General features: G+C 41.6%; 2 long non-coding RNA genes across 3 annotated transcripts in view; both read right to left on the bottom strand.

Annotated features, from left to right (window-relative positions):
• The window catches only part of LOC143726135 (uncharacterized), a 390,493-nt gene that overhangs the window by 61,206 nt on the left and 301,524 nt on the right, over positions 1-27,763 (bottom strand). The gene's annotated exons all lie outside the window — the stretch shown is intronic.
• Positions 7,540-15,868, bottom strand: LOC143726136 (uncharacterized). The gene is made up of 2 exons (XR_013198396.1): positions 15,704-15,868; positions 7,540-7,761 (listed from the first exon to the last, which is right to left on the bottom strand). It is a non-coding gene; the product is annotated as an uncharacterized LOC143726136 (long non-coding RNA).

Raw genomic sequence — 27,763 nt, 5'->3', positions numbered from 1 at the left:
TATTGTCTCTATTATTTTGTGGTGTAAACGAGCCCCATTCAGAGTCAGTCTCCCCTGCACACATTCACACCTCTCCAGACTGGTTATGGCTCTAAATATGCATTTCTTTTGTCTGCATTAGCTACTAACGACTGGCTATTCACAGGCTATTCATAGGGTTTCAAACCCTAATTTCTTTTATCAAAGTTCTCACTAAATATTTGAAACTGGTATCAAATGCACTGAAACATTTCAGTAAGCATTCCTATTTAGAAAAAAATCATAAAACAATAACTGCTGGTGGCAGGTGCACCTGGGCTAGCTAGCATGTTAGCTTAGCACACCATCAATACACGACCATTTATGAGATTAAAACCATGTTTGTGCTCCAAACTTACTTTATAACGCAAGTCGAGTGTTTTAAATAATCTTCTGTGATCTAATTTGGCTTCAGATAAAAAAAAAATCCGACAGAAAATGTATTATTTATAGTGTTCTGCACGATGATGAAATCTATATCGATTAGCATTACATTATAAATATAATCTATTATTATGAAATACCTGGCATGGCTTGAAGAACACAGGTAACTCAAATATCATTGCAATCATGTTTATTGTCTTCAAAACATCTTTATCTGCATGTTACAGCGATCTCTGTCAGCTACTTTCTGTATCAGTGACGTCCTGGAATGTCACATGACTATGGGTCTTCTTCGTGATCCATATATGGACTGTTATTGTGCATATAGCGCCCTCAGGCTATTGGTATGAATTGAAAACACAGCACATCTCAGTAAGAAGCGATCATAATGATTACATCGACGCATTTGGGTATAAATTCAACAAATATTATTCCTGTCTATAGAAATATGATGTGAATCTATGAGAATATATCAATATTTCTCCAAGTCTGCACATTTTTGAGCTAAAGCCCTGAGGGACGATGTTTTGCGAATCGCTGTCATGACGACAGCTTGGAGTGTTTTTTATGAATGGACCAGCTGACGCTCATAATTCATATTAAAGGTATCGACTCATTTTTTCATTTCATAACTCCTGACACAAATTAAGACATAACTGTCACTATAAGTTTCTCAGAATACAATAGTGGTCAAATACTGAATCTTGAGTATTATATCTTTTTAATGATGTATAGTTTGTCAAGGTATAACATTAAATCTGATAGTAAATTTGAACTAAATAAAAAAAAAAACGCTTCAGTGCGCCGACGCTCTGGAAACGGTTAACAGGTTAACTGGCGTAATAGGTGAAGTTTCTGATTTGTATGAAACCCCGCCCATAGATGTACAATTTGGCCCAAAAACTCTGACTACAAAATTGTTATGTGCTCCATTAAATACAGGTGCAATTTTAGGCATGGATCTCCTGAGACAAATACATCTAACTTTAGACGTGTCCTCAGAATCTGCTAGCATTCAAATTTCCTCAGCACAAGTTTCTACCAATAATGTAATCCCTCCAGAGTATGCTTTCTTACAGAATCATCCAATTTGGGCTAAAGACAAGGATGATTGTGGTTTGTTGACAGGTGTAGAACCAATAAAATTGACGGGGACTCCACCTCCGGTCACCAAACAATATCCGATCAATAAGGAAGCTATACAGGGGATCAAACCTATTGTAGAAAAGTTGCTGACGCAAGGAGTGCTAGTTAAAACCAACAGTCCCTGTAAATCACCCATTTGGCCCATCAAGAAATCCAATGGGACATGGAGACTTACAATAGACTACAGAGTAGCCAATAAAAATATTGATAAAATCACCCCTCTAGTGGCAGATCCTTCCACAATTTGTAATGGCATACCATTAGAGAGTAAGATCTTTTCAGTAATTGATATGTCTAATGGATTCTTTTCTGTACCGTTGCACTCTGACAGCCAGCCATGGTTAGCTTTCACAGTTGACTATGAGCAATACCAGTGGACACGTTTGCCACAGGGATTTCAAAACCCCCCAACCATATACCATCAGGCTGTCAGACGTGATTTGTGTGACCCAGAATGTCCGGTAAAACAGTCCACTATGATCCAATATGTCGATGATATTTTGATTGCCTCAACACATCACGAGGTACATCAAACTGAATTGGCATCATTGTTGGACTATTTGCATAAGAAAGGACACAAATGCAGCTTTCACAAAGCTCAAATTGCTAAAAAGCAAGTCACATTTCTGGGTCAAACAATTGGTGCAGGAAATAGATCCATTTCACAGGATCGAGCGGCTTCAGTCAAAGCCATACCCCCGCCTACTACCATTAAAACACTCCGATCATTTTTAGGAACAGCAGGTTACTGTAGACCTTGGATTGAAGACTATGCCTCAATTGCACAGCCGCTCTATGACTTGTTGAAAGGCTATGGTAAAGATTCTGATACTGTTTGTATGGAAGAATGTCACCTCAAAGCGTTCAATGATTTGAAGAGAGCACTATGTCAAGCACCAGCATTAGGAATTGCCCAAACTGATAGACCATTTGTGCTTTATGTCCATGAACATTTAAGCTTCATGACTGCATGTCTAATGCAAGATCATGGGGGCAGTTTACGCCCAATTCATTACTATTCTGGTAAACTTGACATAGTAGCTCAAGGTATGGGCCCATGCCTCAGAGCAGTACAGGCAGTGCATCTAGCGCTTCAGGCTTCATCAGGAATGGTGTTAGGACAGTCTGTAAACGTAAGATGTCCGCACGCAGTGTCCGCATTAATGAATCAAGCAAAAGGCACTTCTGTCACTTCCTCTCGCTGGGGAAATTGGTTAGCAACTCTCACAGCCCCGAATATTGTCTTACAGCGTGCACCTGTCACGAATCCGTCCTCATGTATGATGTCTGCTATGACTGAAGTTTTGTTAGAGGATGAAGGAGAAATGACACACGATTGTGTTACGCTTACATATACACCTATGAGTGAAGTAAAAGAAACTCCCACAGAGAATTCAGAATTTGAGTTGTTTGTTGACGGTTCAGCTCAAGTAATTGAAGGTAACAGACGAGCAGGTTATGCAGTAACGTCCACCACGGAAGTGTTAGCTTCAGGACGTCTTCCAGATCATTTTTCAGCTCAAGCTGCAGAACTAGTAGCCCTAACAAGAGCATGCACGCTAGCTTCAGGATCAGTTGCTAATATCTACACAGATTCCAGATATGCTTTTGGGGTAATTCATGATTTTGGTGTCATTTGGCAAACCAGACCGTTTCTAACTTCTGCTGGATCCCCCATTAAGCATGCTGAATTAGTGAAAGATCTAATGTTTTCCATGAAACTTCCAAAGAAATGAGCAGTGATCAAAGTGAAAGCACATCTCACAACTAATACTACGGAAGCTAAAGGTAATGCTCTTGCTGATATAGCAGCTAAACAGGCTTGTTTCTATGCAACTGTACAAGTGTGTTCAGGTAGTGCAGCACAGAAGACAATTATGCCTCCTGAATCAATAATTGATCTGTACAAAGACGTTCCTCTGTATGAAGCATGGACATGGTTAGACAAAGGAGCCACAGTGGATTCATCTGGTTGCTGGACCAAAGGGGGAAAGTATGTCGCTCCCGAATCACTGCTGCCATATTTGGCTCAATAAATACACAGTTTAGGTCACAGTGGTCCAGCAACGATGAATCACAGGTTCTCAAATCAGTGGTGGAATCCAAAATTCAGAAATGTAGCCACAGAAACAGCCAAGAGGTGTGTTACATGTCAGAAAAATAATGATATACCAGCAGCCACTAAACCAGCAGCACATACCCCAGCTCCACCAGGACCATTTCGTCACCTGCAAGTTGATTACATATCATTGCCTCGTTGTAAGGGAAAAACTGATGTTTTGGTAGTAATAGATAAGTTCTCAAGATGGGTAGAACCTTATCCAACAGGGCGTGCTACAGCTGCACATACTGCTAAATGTCTTGTCACTGATTTCATTCCCAGATGGGGATTACCAGATTGGATTGACTCAGATCAAGGTACACACTTCACAGGACAGATAGTCAAGGAAGTGTCTAGAATGTTGCAGATTAAGTGGAACCTTCACTGCCCCTATAGGCCACAAGCATCAGGACAGGTTGAACGTGCAAACAGAACAATCAAAATCAGGCTAAGCAAAATGCATCAGGAAGGAGTACCATGGGTTGAAGCGTTGCCAGCAGTACTGTGTAGTATGAGAGCATCACCTAACAGAACAGTAGGACTGAGCCCTCGTGAGATTATTACTGGACGCCCCATGCAGATGCCAGGTGTGATTGATCTTAGAAATGCTGATGTACACATTACCTCAGATGCCCTGATTGCTTACTGTGAAAACCTAACAAAGGCGGTACAGAGTGCCAGAGGGAGAGTTGAGTCATGTTGGCAGACTTCACCAGAAGGGACACACACAATCATCCCAGGTCAATGGGTCATGATAAAGTCATTCAGAAATAAGCCATTAGAACCAAAGTGGCATGGGCCACATCAAGTGATGTTGATTACAGCCGCTGCAGTATTGTGTCAGGGAAGGAAAACCTGGACTCATTGTACACACTGTAAGGTTGTTCCCCCACCAACAGGGATAGGTTAGGACACGGAACCAGTGAGGAGCCCCGGGAAGAACCGAACGCAACAGGCTTCGGGGTTAACCCTGGGGTGAAGACTTCCCTCATAGGCCCTATCCTAGTCCATCCTTACCTCACTGTTCTTTAGGTGTCAAAGGAATTAAGAAATAGGGAAAGATGGAACGACAATAGCAGACCCAGAAAAAGTTTACAACCCTAGTGTTTGAACAAATACTGCTCTACTGCTTAGCAGACTCGGAAAAGTTTACAACCCCAGTGTTTGAACAAATACTGCTCTCCTGTCTTTTGTTTTCTTTCTTACTCTGTGCAGATACCACTGATGACTTCCCGAGACCCATATGCACTGACCTCGTCATCTGCGTATGAAGCCACAAGAAAACCTCAAGAAACAACTTGACCCTCTTCCGAGCCAACTATCACAAAAGGATAAAGAAAAGAAAAAGAAAAAAATACACAACGCAGAGACTCACATACGAAACCTTCAGTCATCCATCGACATGATCAAGATTGTCGTACCAGTAACACAGACACTATCGCTTCGCACAAGATAATGATCTTACAGAACAGAGTGGCCATAGATTACATTCTAGCAACGCAAGGAGGAGCCTGCACCATCATCAGACCTGAGTGCTGCACCGGGTTAATGGATCCAACAGAGAACTTGAACAAAATCCAACAAGACATTCTTGATCTTTCAGCAAAATTACACCAGATGACTGAAGTTAATTTTTCATGGTTCGGAAACTTGATTGGGAAACCCTGGCTGTGGATAAAGGAAATAGCAATTCTGCTGTTATTTCATCTAATAGCGTACTATCTATGCGTCCACAGTATCAAGTGTTTCATTCAACAAATGACTCACGCCCCTCACAAAGAAATGACAGTTCCAAACAGAAAAGACTATTACCCTTAAGAACTTCACGGACCCTAAATTTGCATGTTTGTTTCTGTGTCAGCATGCAATTGCAGAAACAGCAACACAGAAGCATGAGCCTGTAATAATCACAAGTTACAAGAATTTAACTTTTAAGTGTCTAAATTTGTATTTTGTGAGAGTTATTTAGAACTCTCAAAGGGGGAAATGTAGGATTACAAATTTATTTAAATGTTTAATTTAGATTTCCAATACAATAGTATTTTATATTGAGAAAGTTTAGAAATGATGAGACCAGGAAATCTCTGCAAACGGTAGGGGTTCCCAGCTGGATATTCCTGACTGTCCCATCTCAGTACGAGAAGGCTAGGCTTTTCCTGTTCTCGTTGTTTACCGGGGGAAGAGTCATGCTGAGCAAGTTTGAACACCTGTTATTTTATTACTGAGACCATTTGTCTCATCTCAGTACGAGAAGTCTATGACTTTCCTGTTCTCGTTGTCTCAGCTCATTTACATGCTTTGTTCATCACAATGTAATCCCTCCCCCTTGAAATGTATATATGAACTCAATGTATACTGCCTTGGACTAGACTTCACTTGACTTGGGTACGGAGCAGACTACAGCAAATAAAGAATCCTGCTTAAATAAGTCTCCTGGTTTTCGCTTCTGAGTTTTTCTACACTGAAGAAGGAAGAAGTTTACAACACTGGGAGTGGTCCACTGATGAATGTTTGAACTTTCAGTCTTTTAAGTGTTTCAAAAAGTTCATTGAAATCCTTTTTAAGAAGTTCCGACTGCTCTTTATGAATATCATTCTTCCCCACATGAATGATGAGTCGATTTGCAGTCTTATGTTTCATCAGAATGTTCTCAAGTTCCCTGTTTACATCAGATGTTGTTGCTTGTGGAAGGCAGCACGTTGTTGTATCCCTGCTATTAATGTTTCTGATTACGGAGTCGCCCACTATCAGAGTCCTGGGCTCGGCTGCACTGTGAGCTGAGTGCCGCTGTCTGCTCGACCTTGAGCCCCAGTTAGCATCAGTGTTAGCTACTGGCTGATTCAGTCTGTGTGCGATCACATTCATCAAATTTGGGGATTCCTCATTCATTAATACTTCAAATCTGTTCTCAAGATGTATAGGCGGTGGTAGGAGACCAGTGTTTGCAGTCCTTGTCAGAGCCGTATCTGGGGTAGAGGATGCTACTGCAGTAATATGTGATGCTCGTGATAATCTGATGTCTCGAGTGCGTTTGGGTCTCACACCCTGTTTGTGCCATCGATTAGTAAAACGATCGGCTTGTTTCTCTACACTCAGTATGGCCTGTCGAGAAGCACTAGATTCATGGGACTCACCGGCTGTATGCTGAGGACGTCCATGACGAAGCTCTGTTGTGTGTTCGGTCTGGTTTGGTGGTCCCGCAATTAACTTTATTTCAAGAATTGCAATCCTTTGTAAAAGTCTGTGGCAGTTGGAGCAGCAAGTAGATTCCAGAGGAGGCATTTTCTTATCCTTATGAATATAGGCAGTTGTGTTTTCTCTTCCCCGGAATGTAAGCTTTCAGTGGGAGGCTGGTCGAATAAAAAAATTCTGCTTTTTTTTTTTTTAGTAATCCAAGCGTTTGAGCACTGTGCTGATTTGCTGAAGTTAAAATTAGGTGATAAAAGGAGATAAAATATAGAAATATAAAAGCGATAGAGCAAAGCGCGGAGCAGTAAGCGAGAGTGTCCGAACAGTAGCTGAGCAGGAAGTATGTTTCAAACAATAAATAACTTCTTGTTCTAATCAAAATGCTGGCCAGGTGAATATGATTAAATTAGCAATGTAACAAAACGGTGCCTTTATAATGTAGACTAACCATGTTCCGTACACTTTTCGCCTTTCGCCACACGTCAGCAAACACTCCTCCGTTGCTGAGAGCAAGACTAGCATGTTTGTGTGATCATTCTCTGGGGGTATACCCATTGATTGGTCCACACTTTGATTGATGTCTTTTGGACCAATCATTTTTGAGAAAAGTGAGGAAAAGTACCTCCTCTGCCTGTGTACGGAAGATGATCAGGGTTAACGATGTTCCGTACAGGCTTATATTCAATACAATTCAATTCAAATTTATTTGTATAGCGCTTTTCACAATACATATTGTTTCAAAGCAGATTTACAGAAAGTGCATTTCAGAAATGTACATAGAAAAATACAGTTAGTTAATCATGTATTAATTTAGGGCATAACATATCGCCGGCGTTGAGTCGTCTCTTCACAGGCGTCGAGTCGTCTCTTCACAGGTGTTGGGGGATCTGAAGTCTCCGTGAGAGGCTGGATACAAACTGGAGCTGACGAACGCCATTTATCAACAGCAGAACAGCAGAAGAGCAGATGGGAAATAATTAGCAGCATAAACAGCAGAAGAGCAGATGGGAAATAATTAGCATAGCTGCTGTTCATAATATTAATGCATTCGATCTGATTCAACAGTGGTATAAAAGGTAAGCATTATGTGAATGCTTGGCTAAATAGATGCGTCTTTAATCTAGTTTTAAACTGGGACAGCGAGTCTGAGCCTCGAACAATATCAGGAAGGCTATTCCAGAGTTTTGGAGCTAAATGTGAGAACGCCATCCCTCCTTTAGTGGACTTAGATATCCTAGGAATGACCAGAAGCCTCGATTTTAGTGATCTTAAAGAACGCGATGGATTGTAGGGCGATAGAAGGTCTGTTAAATACACAGGAGCTAAACCATTTAGGGCTTTATAGGTCAGTAGTAATACTTTGTAATTGATACGGAACTTAATAGGTAACCAGCGTAGAGATGATAAAATAGGTGTTATATGATCATATTTTCTTGATCTAGTAAGAACTCTAGCAGCTGCATTTTGCTCTAACTGTAGCTTGTTTATTGAGGATGCAGGACAGCCAGCTAAAAAAGCATTACAGTAATCTAGTCTCAAGGTCATGAATGCATGAACTAGCTTTTCTGCATCAGAGACTGATAGCATGTTACGTAGCTTAGCAATGTTTCTAAGGTGGAAAAAGGCTGTTCTTGTAACATATGAAATATGATTTTCGAAAGACAAGTTGCGGTCTAGTATAACACCCAGGTCTTTTACTGTAGTGGATAAAGTAACAGGACATCCTTCTTAATTAAAGTTGTATTGTACGAGGTTTTGTGGGTAGTTTTTTTGACCAATAAGTAATACCTCCGTTTTATCTGAATTTAATAGCAGGAAATTACACGTTATCCAGCATTTTATATCTTTAAGACACTCTGTCAATTTAGATGAGTTAGTGTTTTCATCTGGTCGTGATGAGATATATAATTGAGTGTCATCAGCATAACAGTGGAAATTAATTCCATGTTTTCTTATAATATTACCAAGTGGCAGCATATATATTGAGAATAGCAGAGGGCCTAACACCGATCCTTGCGGCACTCCATAGTCTACTGACGTTATCTTCTAATTCTATTTTTCCCCATTTAAACAGACAAAATGGTAACGGTCTGATAAGTACGATCTAAACCAGCTTAATGTCTGTCCCTGAACACCAGTGTAGTTTTGTAGTCGATCCAAGAGTATTTTATGATCTATAGTGTCGAACGCAGCGCTAAGATCGAGTAGAACTAGTATTGAGATACAGCCTTGGTCAGAAGCTAGAAGAAAATCATTTGTTATTTTAACTAGTGCAGTTTCTGTGCTATGATGCGGTCTGAATCCTGACTGAAATTTTTCATAGATATCATTTTCTTGCAAGAAAGAGCACAATTGAGCGGACACAACTTTCTCTAGTATTTTAGACATAAATGGAACATTTGAAATGGGTCTGTAATTTGCTAGGTTATTTGGATCTAATTGTGGTTTCTTAATGAGAGGTTTTAATGCTGCCAGCTTGAATATTCTTGGAACATGACCTAAAAATAAAGACGAGTTAATAATATTGAGGCTCTTCCACTACAGGTAACACTTCTTTCAGTAGTTTAGTGGGTATTGGATCTAATAAACATGTTGTTGGTTTAGATGCAATGATAAGTTTATTTAGCTCTTCCTTAGCTCTTTACTCGCAAAAGCGAGTAAACAATGATTTATTAGGGCAGTCCATAGCAACAGTACAAGCCAGATGATGAAGGGTGACGCAGGGACTTCGACGGTCAGATCCGGTGAAGTGCAGACGTGAAGTGAAGATGGTGAGACGAACTAAATCCACAATGAAGACGACGAGGAACAGGAACAAGAGGCAGAAACACGGAACCTGAAGACCAACGAGGAGATATCAAACAACGATCTGACAAGGATGATAGAACAGCGGTGAGTATATATAGAGTGGTGGGATCGCTAGCAGCTGGGGAAGTAATGATGAACAGTTGGAGCGGATCAGGTAATGATATACATACACGCCTCATCGCTAGAGGAGTTTATCCATCACAGTATCCGAAGAATGGACTTGCAGGAGAGAGAGATCGGCGACACGGGTCGCGCAGTACAAGCCCTGGTGACGCAGGTGTCTGAGCTCACCCAGCAGATCCAACACCTACGAGCTCCCACTGCGCCGCCCACACCAGCCGTTGCTCCCGCACCGCCTGGAAGCCCCTCCCAGTCAGAGCCCCGTCTACCCATTCCAGAGGCATATGCAGGTGAACCATCTCATTGTAGAGCGTTTCTGACCCGATGTTCAATGCATTTTGCACTGCAACCGCGTAATTTCAACAATGAACAGGCCAAGGTGGCTTTTGTATTGACTTTGTTGACTGGGAGAGCGGCGCTTTGGGGAACGGCTGTGTGGGAGAACCAGAACCCATGTTGTACCTCGTTCCAGACACTCGCCGCCGAAATGAAGCAGGTATTCAACCGGGCTGTCTCTGGAAGAGAGGCAGCCAGAGCATTGGCCGAAGGGGAGAGGTCAGTTTCCGATTTTTCTATTGAATTCAGGACTTTGGCGGCGGTGATTGGATTGAACGAGGAGGCGCAGTGGGACATGTTCCTGCATGGGTTGGCTGACCACGTCCAGAAGGAGATCTACGCCCTGGATCTTCCCACCACACTTAACGGACTCATTGATTTAGCCCTGCGGGTGGACGCTCGGTTATCCAGAATCGGGCGTCGAGCTCCATCCACCCGCATGCCCGGGGTAGTCGACGGTCCACGATCTAGCGGTAGGGACGTGGTCAGCCCTGTCTACGATCACGAACCCATGCAGGTGGGTCGAGCTCGGCTTTCCCGAGAGGAGAGGGAGAGGCGGAGGTCCCAGGGCCTTTGCCTTTATTGTGGAGGAGCCGGTCATTATGCATACAACTGCCCAGTAAAAGGTCAAGCCCGATAGTAAACTTAAGGCTACTATAGGGTGGAATCTCCGCCAGGAAGACCTCATCAACGACTACATCTACCTCCACCCTCCTCTCGGTAAGACTAAGATGGTCAGTCCACCAGCACGATTGTCAAGCACTTATGGATTCCGGGGCTGAAGGTAATTTCATGGACCATAATTTCGCACACAGATTTCAGATTCCCCTCAAACCCCTCACTCACCAGATCGCAGTTAACGCACTTAATGGTCAAGAGCTCCCCACCATTTCCTTATCCACTGAAGACATCACCCTCATCACCTCTGGCAACCACACTGAAACTATTTCGTTTTATATTCTGGACTCACCCCTGGCACCTGTGGTCCTTGGACACCCATGGCTCATCCAACACAACCCCAGAGTGGATTGTCTTCATAGATCTGTGCTGGAGTGGAGCAAGGAGTGTAATAAGTATTGTCTCGTGTCTGCTTGTTCGTCTGTACCTGTTTCTGTGTTTCTGGAGGGAGCAGGGGATTTGTCTAACGTGCCCGCGGAGTATCTGGACCTGAAGGAGGTGTTCAGTAAGTCTTGTGCTGCTTCTCTCCCTCCCTATGACTGTGCAATAGATTTACTGCCAGGTAAGTCTCCACCTAAGGGCAAGTTGTATTCACTTTCGATTCCTGAGAGGGAGGCTATGGAGAAATATATTTCTGATTCTCTAGCAACCAAGTTCATTCGCCCTTCCTCTTCTCCAGCGGGGGCGGGGTTCTTTTTTGTGGGGAAGAAGGACGGCTCACTGCGACCTTGTATTGATTACCGAAGGTTGAATAACATCACGGTAAAGAATACTTATCCTTTGCCGTTGATGTCTTCAGCCTTCGAGAGGTTGCAGGGGGCATCCATCTTCACAAAACTGGATTTGCGTAACGCTTATCATCTGGTTCGCATTAGGGAGGGGGATGAGTGGAAAACTGCCTTTAACACCCTCAGGGGGCACTTTGAATATTTGGTCATGCCGTTCGGGCTGTCCAACTCCCCAGCAGTTTTCCAGGCACTGGTCAATGACGTGTTGCGAGATATGATCGATCAATTCATATATGTCTACCTGGATGACATATTGATTTTTTCTTCTTCTCTCCAGGAACATGTGCAACACGTCCGACGAGTGCTTCAGAGGTTGCTAGAGAATGGGCTTTTTGTCAAGGCGGAGAAATGCGATTTTCATGCACAGTCTGCTCCTTTCCTAGGGTACTTCGTGTCGTCTGAGGGAGTGCGGATGGACCCTGAGAAGATCAAGGCTGTGGTAGATTGGCCAAGTCCAGATTCCCGCAAGGCCCTGCAGAGGTTTCTGGGGTTCGCCAATTTTTACCGCCGTTTCATTCGCAACTTCAGCCAGCTAGTCGCACCTCTGACTGCCTTGACCTCCCCCAGAACTACGTTCAGGTGGTCTGACACTGCTAAGGCCTCGTTTCAGCCCCCATCCTCATCACACCTGATTCATCACGTCAGTTCGTGATGGAGGTCGACGGATCAGAGGTGGGAGTAGGTGCAGTGTTGTCTCAGCGTTCTCCTGTAGACAACAAGATGCACCCTTGCGCGTTTTTGTCTCACCGTTTATCCCCAGCCGAACGCAATTACGACATTGGTAACAGAGAGTTGTTGGCAGTCAAGTTAGCATTGGAGGAGTGGCGCCACTGGTTAGAAGGGTCGGGGGTACCTTTTATCGTCTGGACTGATCACAAGAACCTTGAATATATCAGAACTGCTAAAAGATTGAACTCCAGGCAGGCTCGGTGGGCACTTTTTTTCGGTCGTTTTGATTTTTCTCTCTCTTACCATCCGGGTTCCAAGAACATCAAACCTGACTCCTTATCTTACATATTTGATTTTTCCGAACGCCCGTCTACTCCCGAGTGTATTTTACCCGAAACCATATTTGTTTCCACACTCACATGGGAGACCGAATCGAAGGTCAAGAAGGCCTTAGAAGGGGTAACGCCTCCGCCAGGGTGCCCGCCGAATCGTTTATTTGTGCCGGAGGGATTACGGTCTGACGTCATCCCGTGGGGTCACGGTTCCAATGTGGCTTGCAATCCAGGAGTCAATCGCACTAGGTTCTTAGTCAAGCAACGATTCTGGTGGCCACTTATGGCTCGCGACATTCACAGTTTTGTTTTGGCTTGCTCAGTTTGTGCCACTGGTAAGTCTTCCAATCGACCTCCAGACGGGTTACTTCAGCCGCTGCCGGTGCCTTCGAGACCTTGGTCCCATATCGCCCTAGATTTTATTACCGCCCTCTCACCCTCCCAGGGTAACACAGTCGTTTTGACTGTGGTGGACCGATTCTCGAAGGCAGCCCATTTCATTCCCTTACTTAAATTACCTTCAGCTAAGGAGACAGAGGTAACGAACGTAGATCACGTCTTTCGGTTACATGGCCTCCCGATAGACGATGAGATCGCTAGCAGCTGGTGAAGTAATGATGAACAGCTGGAGCAGATCAGGTAATGACATACATACACGCCTCTCACACACGTGCGTTCATACAACAACATAAACACAAGACTAGAAAAAACCAGAGAATACGTCTACCGTGACAGGTGTAGTTGTTCTTGAGGGGCGATAATTGAGGCTGAATCATAAGACACCATAAAAGATTATACATTTACAATTGTGTTTCTGATGCTTTCTATTTTCTCAGTGAAGAAATTCATAAAATCATTACTACTATACTGTAACGGAATATTTTGCTCTAGTGATGTCTGTTTATTTGTTAGTCTAGCCACGGTGTTAAATAAAAACCTTGGATTATTTTGGTGATTTTCTATTAGTTTGCGGAGATGCTCAGCCCTGGCTGCTTTTAGAGCCTTTTTATAACGTGACATACTGTCTTTTCACGCGATTCTAAAGACCTCTAAATTAGTTTGTTTCCATTTACGCTCTAAGTTACGAGTTTCTCTCTTGATAACATGCCTAGCACTGTTGTACCATGGTGCCTTAGTTTTCTCTCTAACCTTTTTTAATCTAATTGGTGCAACAATTTCTAATGTACTAGAGAAAATGGTGCTCAAACTGCTAGTTATTTCCTCTAGTTCATCTGTTTGTTTGGGTTCACTGAGCAGCTGAGATAGATCAGGTAAGCTATTTGAGAATCTATCTATAGTGGTTGGAAGGATTGTTCTGCCTGGTCGATAACGTGCCGCAACAGGACAAATTTCAGCAGTACGTATTACGCAAGATACCATGTAATGATCAGTGACATCATCACTTTGCGGTACAATATCTATATCGGTTGGATTGGTTCCATATGATATAATTAAATCTAGTGTATGATTTAGACGATGATTGGGACCACTGACGTTTTGCTTGACCCCAAAGGAGTTTAATAAATCTGTAAACGCAGTCCCTAACGCATCATTTGTGTTATCTACGTGTATGTTAAAATCTCCAACAATTATTGCTTTATCGACATTGATCAATAGATCTGAGAGAAAGTCTGCAAACTCTTTTAGGAAATTAGCATAGGGCCCTGGAGGCCCTCTATACAGTAGCCAAGGCTAGAGATAATAGGGATTTCTTTCTTACATCTAAGAGCGTAAAATTTAGCACAAGTACTTCAAAGGAATTAAACCTTTGACCTGTTTTCTGAGTAACATTTAGAATATCTCTATAGAGTGTTGCAACACCGCCGCCATGACCGATCAGACGGGGCTCATGCTTATAACAGTATCCTGGTGGAGTGGACTCATTTAGACCGAAATAATCATTTGGTTTAAGCCAGGTTTCAGTAAGGCAAAGTACATTGAAACTATTATCTGTGACCATTTCATTTACAATAACCGCCTTAGGTGTGAGCAATCTAATGTTTAGAAGACCTAGCTTTAGAAATTGTTTTTGTTCACTGATATTGAGATTTTCTGGTTTAATTACAATTAGATTTTTCCTAGCTACTACAGTAGATTTATTGTTTGGCCTCATTAAGGCGAGACACGGCAGGCAAAAACACAGTTTTTTTTTCACTGGTCAATTTTGAGATTTTGGGATATTTGTCTTCAATAACATGTCTTCTTTCAGACTTGTGGTGAAAAAAAGTCCAAAATACACATTTAGGTCTTTATTTTACTACACTTTGTCTGTTTGCAGATTTCTCATAAATTCATCAAAAGTTGTCGTTATAAATCATCCCTCTGCTCCGTGATCGCGATCTGCACCCTGTCATCACACACACCGTTAGAAAGCTCTCTCTCTTCTGAACAATACTGCCGGATCCAAATATGGTCATTTCCTTTTTATCAGCAACCAATCGTGAAAGTAAAAGGGGGGATTTTACTCTAAATGCGCAATCTCATTGGCTGATGCTAAATCTTTAAAGCCCGTTTTCTCAAAATGACTTTTCTCTCATACTCCAAGTCCGAAATCTCCAGTTCAGTAGCACCTACTGTATATACACCAAACTTTCCAGTCTTGTACCTAGTTATATTATGAAGACATTTACAGAAGGATTTGTAAATGTATTATTCCTAGCCTGATTTATATAACATTTTATTCCAAAAAACATGGCAAAAATCATTTTTTTAAGGCTATTGGCATTCGGATTTACAGGATAACAAAAGTATATATCCATAAATCCCTCTGTAACTTTTCCCCCATCTAATATGTAAACACAATGAAAAAATAATTTTTAACCTGGCTTTGTCCAATAATCAGATTTCGTTTTTTTAAATATATGCAAAATAGCGCATATTTAATTAGACAATGCCTCATTTGCATATTTAAACATTAAATTAGAGAAAACTTGTAATACATTTTTTTCTAATCTTAATGTAGGTAATCAACTGGCAAAGTTTCATGGAAATATCTGATAGTTAAAAAAATTACCCTATTCACCTGTAGTGTCTCGCCTTAAACGAGGAATAGACAGAGTTTCTATATAATGTTCTACACTACTGATGTCAATTAAATTGAGACAGCAAAGACTGTGATTTGGACTTTGACTTACTAGTCATATGGTGTGTAACGTCTTGGAGATGTTGTCCGACAGAATAGCCGCTCAGATTCTGCTGGGGTGCAGGCCATCAGCACGGTAGAGCCTAGGTCGCTCCCAGAACAGATTCCAATTATTTACAAAGAGCAGTTTCTGTTCATTACACCATGACATTAACCATTCATTTAGAGCAAATAATCTACTGAACCTTTCTTGTCCTTGTCGGTACATGGGAAGCGGTCCAGACACGATGATCGTTGCTTCAGGTGATGTGTTGCGTACCGTTTCGGTCAGGCTCCTGTAGTCCTTCTTCAGAACCTCCGTATGCCGCAGCCTGATGTCGTTCACTCGCGAACTGTACACAACAGCTCTGACGCGCTCGTCACCGTTCAGGATCTCGGGAACCTGTGCTGCGACATCTAGAACACGAGCACCAGGAAAGCAGTGAGTGCGCACCTTACCTTTACCTAAGGTAGCGCGGACATGACGGACGCGGTTCCGGGTGGAGATCTTGAAGACCGGGAGGCGCAGAGAGGTTCTTACTCTGGTGCTGGCTCGTGTCTTCCGCTGTGGGATCATACAGGGTCCATGGTGTTGTGTCGGTGTCGGAGTGAATGAAGCCAGGGATGATCGCTTCCTGGGTGCTTGGACCCTGTGCAGAGAAACACACGGAGTAGACGAGGTCGGAGTCAAAAAGCTAACCACTGACTTGTGAGCATCGGCGCGTGATGTTTCAAGCGCTGATCGCCGATCTCGCAGCTCGGCTTGTTTCTCCAGCAGAACACGGATCTGCTTCTCCACGGACTCCAGCTCTAACTATACCGAATGCAGCTCAAAATGTGTCCTCACCTGCAATCAGAGGTAACGTTAGACACACATCCGATTTATTCGCCATTATAACAGATGAACAGTAAATTAGTAGTGATACTACCAATATCAGTACTAATTTAGGACTGAAATCCTGGATAGAACCCGTATCCTTTCAGAGAAACTGGTGTAAATAAGACGATCGATAGGCGAGAGGCCACGCGTGCAATGCTAGCGGGCTTAAGGCTTATAGCGGAAATTCTGAAAGTTGGATATAAGTTGTGATATCAAAGCAATCCGATTGTTTTTTTTATAAGGAATAGTATCAAAGACATGTAGTATCGAAGTATGTTCACATGCTGTAAAAATAGGAAATGCTTTGTTTATAAATGAGTGTAAAGAAGAAAATCAAGGATTATGAATCAATTCGACAGAGCTTCAAACACAAACCGCGTGCGCGTGTCTCTGGGGAAATTCCCATTGGAGGATCTATTCTTTCTATTCTTTTTTCTGCTTATAATGGTGTTCCGTACAGAGCACATCATTTGATTTCAACCGCGAAAATGGACATTTAACTGATCAACTGATCAAGAAAACATAATTTAAATGAATAAGAAAGGTGAGTGCCTTTTTATTTGATTAAAATGGAAGTTAATTTCTGCTTTAATAAGCTAGAGGACCATGCAAGTTAGGAATGATTGTGTCGTGATATTAATTATGGCATGTGAGTTAAGCATGAGCCACGTGAAACCTAAGTGAATAACCATCTTTCTGAAGACAAAGGAGGACAACAGTTTGCATTGATTTAAAAAAATGTTTATGATTAACTTAAGAACATAAATGATCAGGGTGCTTGTGTGTGTGTTTAACATTAGAACTATTTACATTTAACAATAACCTGATTAAAAAATACCAAAACTAGACATTAAACCTTTTCTGTGTGCACTATTTAGATTGTGTGTGTGGGTATGTGTATGACGTGTGTTTTTATGTGGACAGACAACATTTATGGCAAAGCCAGTCAGTGTCTGGCACTTCCTCCACCCCTGCGCAATCCAAGTGGAACCACAAATGGCACAGATCACACTGGACCCATTCATCGATGCTGTCATCTCCTGAGCCAGGAGGGACCACTCTTTTGCAGAGAGCGAAGTGTTCTCCATCCTCTTCAGTCTGAGGAGGTGCTTGCTTTTTTAGCCTTTTGGCCTCCTGGGCTCAACTTTTTTCCTCCTTCTTGCCATCTCTTCCTTCTGTTTTCTTTTCTTCCTTTTCTTTCTCCTCAGCTTATTTTTCTACCAGCAGGTCGAAATACTGGTCGCTGGTGATGACACGAGCTGGCAGCGGAAGCGTCGCCTCACTTTCTCCTTCCTCTCCAGGGCGGGGCTCACGAAGACGTTAGCCAGACTCTCGGGGATTACACCTGCTGACACCAGGCAATGTTTGGGAGTCACTCTTTTGCAGGTGGGGCAAGGTGTTTGAGTGATGGAGGGAGTGGCTGTAGGAGCAGAGCCGGCTTCAGACCGCGCTCAGCAGGGGGGCATTTATTTTCAATGGGTGGGCACTAGGTAGGCCTATGGGGACTTTTTTTCGGATATCAGATATCCTATATTTATTATTGCTACTGCCTTTTCTGTTAGCTATTACCATGAAGTGATGCAACCCATACAATAAACACATAAACCATTACACATTGTTGCAAGACGTGCAACTCTTAAGAAATTTTATTAAGTAAGGGTTAAATAGGCCTATACAAAAAAATTGCAAGACCGACTCTGACCACAGCTTTATTATAAACAAAGCTAACGAACATGCACACAGTCTCTCACTGACAGGATAGTAGTTTAACTGCTATCTCACTGGCGGAAGAAAGAAAAAAGCTACACATCTTGTGAGTGCTTGTGCTTGGATGTGTGCTTGGGATGGTGTGGCTGTTGGAGTAGCGTGAGTGCTGGATGGTGTGGCTGTAGGAGTAGCGTGAGTGCTGGATGGTGTGGCTGTAGGAGTAGCGTGAGTGCTTGATGGTGTATCGTGAGTCCTGGAAGTGTGTCGTGAGTGCTGGATGGTGTAGCTGAAGGAGTAGCGTGAGTGCTTGATGGTGTGTCGTGAGTGCTGGATGGTGTGGCTGTAGGAGTAGCGTGAGTGCTTGATGGTGTGGCTGTAGGGGTAGCGTGAGTGCTTGAAGGTGTGGCTGTAGGAGTAGTGTGAGGGCTGGATGGTGTGGCTGTAGGAGTAGCGTGAGTGCTTGATGGTGTGGCTGTAGGGGTAGCGTGAGTGCTTGATGGTGTGGCTGTAGGAGTAGCGTGAGGGCTGGATGGTGTGGCTGTAGGAGTACCGTGAGTGCTGGATGGTGTGTCGTGAGTGCTGGATGGTGTGTCGTGGGTGCTGGATGGTGTGTCGTGGGTGCTGGATGGTGTGGCTGTAGGAGTAGCGTGAGTGCTTGATGGTGTGGCTGTAGGAGTAGCGTGAGTGCTTGATGGTGTGGCTGTAGGGGTAGCGTGAGGGCTGGATGGTGTGGCTGTAGGAGTAGCGTGAGTGCTTGATGGTGTGGCTGTAGGAGTAGCGTGAGGGCTGGATGGTGTGGCTGTAGGAGTAGCGTGAGTGCTGGATGGTGTGTCGTGAGTGCTGGATGGTGTGTCGTGGGTGCTGGATGGTGTGGCTGTAGGAGTAGCGTGAGTGCTTGATGGTGTGGCTGTAGGAGTAGCGTGAGTGCTTGATGGTGTGATGGTGTGGCTGTAGGAGTAGCGTGAGTGCTGGATGATGTGGCTGTAGGAGTAGCGTGAGTGCTGGATGGTGTGGCTGTTGGAGTAGCGTGAGTGCTGGATGGTGTGGGTGTAGGAGTAGCGTGAGTGCTTGATGGTGTGGCTGTAGGAGTAGCGTGAGTGCTGGATGGTGTGGCTGTTGGAGTAGCGTGAGTGCTGGATGGTGTGGCTGTAGGAGTAGCGTGAGTGCTTGATGGTGTGGCTGTAGGAGTAGCATGAGTGCTGGATGGATCTGTAGATGGGAGCAGTCTCACCACCTAAGAAAGTAAAACATTTGTAAGACTCATTAGCAAACTTAAAAAGAAAAGCATGTAGCTTAGATGATGAATTATCATTGTATTAATGGTAAAATTACCTGGGTTGTGTCCACAGCACCCCTGGACAAAGGAAAGATTCCAGCCTTGCGGAACCCAGCCTTGATGGTTTGGGCTGTCACAGCAGTGGGGTAAACACTTTTGAGGAGAGAAGAGAACTGTTCTTCCCTACCACAAGATCCCTGTCGTACCAGACCCAGCCTTGAAGCCATGGTGGAGAATGCAGTCTTCAGTGGGTTGAAAACCGCAATATCCAGGGGCTGAAGGAGGTGTGTGGTGTGGGCAGGTAGGCAGAGAATATCAACCTTATTTTCCCTACAGTACATAATGACATTTTTTTAAACATGTGTCTCGTGTTGGTCCATGATTAATACTAGTAGTCTCTCCTTAGGTGCATACTGGATAAAATGGCTTAGCCATTTCAGGAATTGCTCCGAATCCATGTATCCCTTATCCTGGATGCCATAGAGGGCGTTGGGGGGCCCATCCAGCCTATATGCGTTACTCGGAAGCCAAATAAATTATGAAGGGTAAAATGCTGTCCCCGGCTGCATTGACACAGCAGTGGACTCTGATGTGCTCCCTGGTCATGTTCTGCTGCTGGTAAATGCGTTTCCTCCAAGTCTGGCACAGGACCTTTTCCCTGGACCGAGGGAACCATACATGCAGTAAGTCAGGGGAATGCTTATTTTTATTTCTTTGGTTTCAATTTTGAACATGTTGCAGTTATTTTTAAAAAGGTATACATTTTAATACAATTATAAAATGATATAACATGATTTGATACAGTATATTAGCAGAAATTACACATTTTTCACTTCAGCAACAAAGTGGAGATCCTCTTTTCTGTAATGAAAGACTAATCTTAAGGGTTGTGGTCTCTCAGACATTGGCCAATGTCAGTAAAAAATATATTTTTTTTTACATCATTACACTTTTAGACAGGTGATGCTTGCAACACGATCATAATCCATTAGCCGACAAGATTAGAATGTTATATTCTAATTAAATTATATTAGAATGTATGTATTTCTCAATACTTATCACTTTTTTCAAAGCTCTTCACTCCGTTGTCTTAACCAACTTTCAGCTTCACTGCAGTAAATTTCATATTCAAAACACATTAAAACTACCAAAACACATCATTCATGTCTGAAATTAAGTCATTCTTTCAGAACACTAGTAAAGATTTCACCCAACAAATACAAATATGCACTATTTTCTGCTGTTCAGAATTCAAGGCAGTTTATCTTATATGGTTTATGTTTACATTAATGTACAAAATAATGTCCTTTTGTATAGATGGTGATAAAAATGAAAGACTAAGACTTGTGTAGGTGTTTGGTTACATCTTAATTGTTCTGATAGGTTTTTTTTTAATTCAGAATATATTTCAATCTGGTATACGGTATAAAAATATTGCAAATTTCAGTCTTATTCATTTTTGTTAGTGTTGATATGTTTTTAACTTAAATATAACAGTCTTGGAAATAATATGTAAGCATGTGCAAATTGGCCTGTACAGTAAATCAAGTTCTGTTGGTCTTTGTGTTTAAGTGAGAAATTAATTCATGTAATTCATTGAAAGATCTCAGTTTAGCCGGAGACTGATCTTGTGATCACTGTGTGAAGAGTTTTGAGAAGGTATTAATTAATCTTGAGAAGGTATTAGTCTTTCAGTTTAAACAAAAATGTGTACTGTAATGTAAACATTGACCATGTAACATAAAATGCTGTGAATTCGGAACAACAGAAAACAGCAGAAATATTTTATAATGCTCCCGTTATTTGTGTTTTTTGTATTTTATGAGTGACAAAGTGTGTGTTGGGTGAAACCTTTACTAGTGTTCTGGAAGAATGAGTTGATTTTAGACATGAATGAAGTGTTTTGAGCGTTTTATTGCATTTTGAATGTGAAATTAACTGCAGTGAAGCTTAAGGCTGGTTATGAGTACTGAGTGAAGAGTTTTGAAGAAATTACCAAAGTATTGAGAAATGTGTCCTAGCGACTGTAAAAAGAAATAAAAAACCCAAATAAACAAAACTGTTATTGCAGCTGTAAATGGATATTCTAACATAGGTAGTTTCATGTGTATGTAGACTCTTGTGTGTGGATTGAGTTGCTGCACATCCCCCCACACGCAATTTACATCTCAATACAGAAAAGCTTGAAGGTGTGTTTGTGTGTCGGGACAAACCGGCCTACAGATCTTACAACTCTAACAATACAGTTACCAATGTCCAAGAATCTGTGGAACTTCTCAAATAAACTAGAATAAACTAGAGAAAATGCTGGGATTTACTCTGACAAATATTCCGTTACAGTATAGTAGTAATGATTTTATGAATTTCTTCAATGAGAAAATAGAAAGCATCAGAAATACAATTGTAAATGTACAATCCTCTATGATGTCTTATGATTCAGCCTCAATTATGGCCCCTCAAGAACAACTACACCGCTTTACAACTATAGGACAGGAAGAGTTAAATAAACTTATCATTGCATCTAAACCAACAACATGTTTATTAGATCCAATACCCACTAAACTACTGAAAGAAGTGTTACCTGTAGTGGAAGAGCCTCTTCTCAATATTATTAACTCGTCTTTATCTTTAGGTCATGTTCCAAAAATATTCAAGCTGGCAGTAATAAAACCTCTCATTAAGAAACCACAATTAGATCCAAATAACCTAGCAAATTACAGACCCATTTCAAATGTTCCATTTATGTCTAAAATACTAGAGAAAGTTGTGTCCGCTCAATTGAGCTCTTTCTTGCAAGAAAATGATATCTATGAAAAATTCCAGTCAGGATTCAGACCGCATCATAGCACAGAAACTGCGCTAGTTAAAATTACAAATGATTTACTTTTAGCTTCTGACCAAGGCTGTATCTCAATACTAGTTCTACTCGATCTTAGCGCTGCGTTCGACACTATAGATCATAAAATACTCTTGGATCGACTACAAAACTACACTGGTGTTCAGGGACAGGCATTAAGCTGGTTTAGATCGTACTTATCAGACCGCTATCATTTTTTCTGTTTAAATGGGGAAAAATCAAAGATAACGTCAGTAGACTATGGAGTGCCGCAAGGATCGGTGTTAGGCCCTCTGCTATTCTCAATATATATGCTGCCACTTGGTAATATTATAAGAAAACATGGAATTAATTTCCACTGTTATGCTGATGACACTCAATTATATATTTCATCACGACCAGATGAAAACACTAACTCATCTAAATTGACAGAGTGTCTTAAAGATATAAAATGCTGGATGACGTGTAATTTCCTGCTATTAAATTCAGATAAAACGGAGGTATTACTTATTGGTCCAAAAAACTACCCACAAAACCTTGTACAATACAACTTTAATTTAGAAGGATGTCCTGTTACTTTATCCGCTACAGTAAAAGACCTGGGTGTTATACTAGACCGCAACTTGTCTTTCGAAAATCATATTTCATATACTACAAGAACATCCTTTTTCCACCTTAGAAACATTGCTAAGCTATGTAACATGCTATCTGTTTCTGATGCAGAAAAGTTAGTTCATGCATTCATGACCTCGAGACTAGATTACTGTAATGCTTTATTAGCTGGCTGTCCTGCATCCTCAATAAACAAGCTACAGTTAGAGCAAAATGCAGCTGCTAGAGTTCTTACTAGATCAAGAAAATATGATCATATAACACCTATTTTATCATCTCTACAAGTTACGTATCAATTACAAAGTACTATTACTGACCTATAAAGCCCTAAATGGTTTAGCTCCGGTGTATTTAACAGACCTTCTATCGCCCTACAATCCATCGCGTTCTTTAAGATCACTAAATTCGAGGCTTCTGGTCATTCCTAGGATATCTAAGTCCACTAAAGGAGGGAGGGCGTTCTCACATTTAGCTCCAAAACTCTGGAATAGCCTTCCTGATATTGTTCGAGACTCAGACTCGCTGTCCCAGTTTAAAACTAGATTAAAGACTCATCTCTTTAGCCAAGCATTCACTTAATGCTTAACCTTTAATACTACTGCTGAATCAGTTCGAATGCATTAATATTATGAACAGCAGCTATGCTAATTATCTCCCATCTGCTTTTCTCCTGTTATCTCGGGACGCTAGTCCCGAGGTAAATAGCGTTCGTAAGCTCCAGTTTGTATCCAGCCTCTCACGGAGACTTCAGAGTCCCCAACACCTGCGATAAGATGACTAAACGCCTGTGAAGAGACGACTCGACGCCTGTGAAGAGACGACTCAACGCCGGCGATATGTTATGCCCTAAATTACTACATGATTAACTAACTGTATTTTTCTATGTACATTTCTGAAATGCACTTTCTGTAAAGCTGCTTTGAAACAATATGTATTGTGAAAAGCGCTATACAAATAAATTTGAATTGAATTGAATTGAAATTAAATTACAGGTTTTTACAGTCGCTAGGACACACTTCTCAATATTTAGGTACATTTTCAAAACTCTTCACCCGGTTCTTCATTTCACATTCAAAATGCACTGACACTTCCTTCATGTCTCAAATCAACTCAGTCTTCCAGAACACTAGTAAAGGTTTCACCCAACAAACACACTTTGTCACTCATAAAACAAAAAACACAAACAACAGGAGCATTACACAATATTTTCTTTTGCAAATTGCTTTTACAAAACAAGAATGACACTATCTACAGTTTTTAATTCACTGCAGTTTAATATTAGATTTTAGAATCAGAACATTTATTTCAATATGATATGTTTAAACTACAACGTTTTATTTATTTATTATTACTTTAGTTTGTGTATGGGTGTTTTTGCAGTGCTTATCGGGCCCAACAATGGAGATATTTTTTTTCTACTTTTGACAATCGTGTTGAACATCGCTCGGGGCTTGTTTGTGAAGCCCGACAGGATCCAATACACAAGAGACTTTCTCCTGGGATTTAAATCAAGTAATTATGTGGTGGACCTAGATGCAACTCGGCTATTAAGTCATGGGGAGTTTGACTGTTGGCCGTCCGGCTACACCTGGTAAACAAATCAGGAAGAGAGGGAAACGGGGCGGAGTGCGGCATCGAAAACTAATGAAAAAGAAACGCCTTCCCCTACCAACGATACTGCTGGCTAATGTCCAGTCTAGGGCTGGGCGATAAAACGATAACGATATGTATCGCGATAGGTGAGATTCTCAATTCATGCAGTTAACGGACGCACTGAGGTAAAGTGTAGCAACGATTGTATTTAATTGTACACAGTGTTGGGGAAGCTACTCTGAAACTGTAGTTTGACAAGCTACAAGCTACTCGTAAGATAAAGTAGTTAAACTACAGTCAAGCTACCCTTTTGGAAAAGTAGTTAGCTACACTACAAGTTACTATCAAAAAGTAGCTAGCTACATTGAAACTACTTTTGCTTTTTTTGAACAACGTATATTATAAATAACTGAATAAGGGTCTGAGGAATATTTTAAATAAAATATTTAGTGTTTAAAACAATGCAATACAATTATGATTTTAAAGAGGATTGTTTTATTACACACAACACTCAAATATCTCAGACTGTTTGTCAAAAGTGCAAAATTGCAACAAATACAACATTTATATACATCCAATATACATCCAATGTAAATTGCATGTAGAACATTTCCTCCAAATCTGCCGCCACGTCTTGCTCCATCATGGGGTGTGTGAACCCACTTCTGTACGTCAGTGAACCGTTAGCCGCAAGATGCGTGATTAAACAACAATTGGCGGTAATGGCAAAAAATTTGTTTGTAATCTAACCAGAAGAATATCCTTGCATCGCGCTGATTCGCGCAGGCTCGACAAAACGCAATGTAGCTTTTGCCTGCGCTACACCGCTACTTGCTGCAAAAAGTAGTTAGCTACTGGAAAAGCTACACTGTTTAAAAAGCAACTGAGCTACTGCCAAGCTACTGAAAAATGTAGTTAAGTTACTAGCGTCGCTACTTGTAGTTAACTACTCCCCAACACTGATTGTACAGTACAATCATAACATAGTACAGACCTTATCTTAATTTCATAATGTCCTTAAACATAGCCTAACAATATTGCTGGCCATAAACTGAGAAAGTGCGCGTCCGGTGTGCGATACCTCTAGTTGTTCTTGACGCGACGCTTCTCGTCCGGTGTGCGACCCCCTTAACAGTATGGTTGCGCCATATCGTTGTCTCGTGTTGGATTCTTCAGTAACAGAGCCGGCGTGGAGTGATAAGTAGAAAATGAGTGCGGCAGCGATTGTTGATAAAACAGGAAGTCAGCTCGCCAGTATGGCAGTTTTTTGGATTTTATAAGTCTGACTGTAGTCAGACCAATGTCGTCTGCAAATAATGCAAGACCGTCGTCGGTTTCTCTATGTTTATTTAACACTTTGCTCTATTTTATTTCTCTTTATTTTAAGAGATAATTAAGTGTTCATTGTGATTTTAGACTTATGTTTACATTTTAATTATTTGATGTTTTCCATGGTTGTGTTGACATTTCTGCTAATATATTATAATCAGAGGAAGGTTAAGTTTAAAATAAAAAATGCAATTTTTTCTCTGCAATGGCTCTATCAAGGGAGCCTATAAGTCTGTTGCTGGTCCTCCTTTAGGATTTTCTGACCATAATGTGGTGCATCTTTTACCCACATACAGACCTGTGCTACATAGAGACAAAGTGCAGGCACGTGTGGTACAGGTGTGGAACGAGGAGAGCACTATGGCCCTACAGGGCTGTTTTGACTGTACCGACTGGTCTGTTTTTCAAGACTCATCCAACAACATTGATGAACTGACTGATGCAGTATGCAGTTACATCTCTTTCTGTCTGGACAGTGTGATCCCAACTAAGACAGTTGTTTTCCTATCCTAATAATAAGCCCTGGATATCTAAAGAACTGAAACATCTATTAAGGGAAAAAAAGGACTGTTTTAATAGTGGTGACAAAAGTGGATATGCTGAAATTAGGAAGGTTGTGCGAGCTGAAATAGTAAAGGCTAGACTTCAGTATAAAAGGAAAATTGAGTCTAAATTCAGTGAATCTGATCTCAGATCCGTGTGGAATGGAATTAAATTAATGACAGGTCTACACAAAGGCACTAGCACTGTGTCATTAAACGGTTTTGATTCTAATGAGCAGCTAGCAAATGAATTAAAGGTTCTCTAAGCGATCCTGGGTGATGTCACTTCTTGTTGACGTTCGAACTATTGTCAAACAAAACGGAGGCTAGCTAGACCCTCCCTCCTCCTCATCCGCGCACTAACCCCCCAAATCCTTCTTGTCGGTTATTGGCTGGAACAGTTATGTTATGTTTCGAGGTGCGGGTAAGCCCAGTTTGTTTTTGTTGCTGTTTGTGGAGCCTGGGGTGTCTGCAGAGACCGCGCTTTTTTACAGTGTGTTCAGGGGACAGGCAGCTAGTGGATAGTGAGGAGATGTTTGCTGTATGTGGCAAAAAATGTTTTGGCCTAAAAAACGAGTGACATCGCTTAGAGCACCTTTAAATAGTATTTATGAGATTTTCCAACAGTAATTTTAGTGAAAAAATCAGTCACATGGGTGATAATTTGGTCAGTGATTGTATTCTTGATTTTGATATTGATGTGTCTGAGGTCAAATCATTATTTAAACAAACTAATGTTAGGAAAAGTCCTGGCCCGGACAACATCAGTGGTCGAGTCCTTAAGTCTTGTAAAGTGATTTTCACTCTATCACTTTAGACGCAAACAGTGCCTAAAATTTGGAAACATGCTACAATTATTCCTGTAGCTAAGTGTAAGAACCCCAAGGTCTTAAATGACTTTCGACCTGTAGCTCTCACCTCATTAGTGATGAAGACTTTTGAGAAGTTGATTAAGCAGGAGCTACTGAAGCAGAGGAACAGTTAGACCCTCTCCAGTTTGCTTACAGGGCTAGCAGAGGTGTTGAGGATGCAATACTTACATTGTTAAATTCCCTTTATCAACATCTGGATCCTCAAAAACTCATGCGAGGCTCCTTTTTATTGACTTTTCCTCAGCATTTAATACCATTCAGCCCTTCTTGTTGGCTGAGAAACTTCAGTCTCTTTTTAACTTGAACTCTAATTTAATTGGCTGGATACTGGATTTTCTGTCAAACAGGTCACAGTGTGTTAGGGTAAATGGTGTCTTATCCTCAAAAGCCCTTACCTCCACAGGCTCTCCTCAGGGCTGTGTTCTT

The sequence above is a fragment of the Siphateles boraxobius genome, unplaced genomic scaffold (genome assembly GCF_051911475.1).
Source record: "Siphateles boraxobius isolate OS27281-9 unplaced genomic scaffold, OSU_SipBor_1 77, whole genome shotgun sequence".
Taxonomy (NCBI): domain Eukaryota; kingdom Metazoa; phylum Chordata; class Actinopteri; order Cypriniformes; family Leuciscidae; genus Siphateles; species Siphateles boraxobius.
The sequence above is the reverse complement of the archived record's forward strand: the minus strand, read 5'-3'. Positions and strand labels throughout refer to the sequence as shown.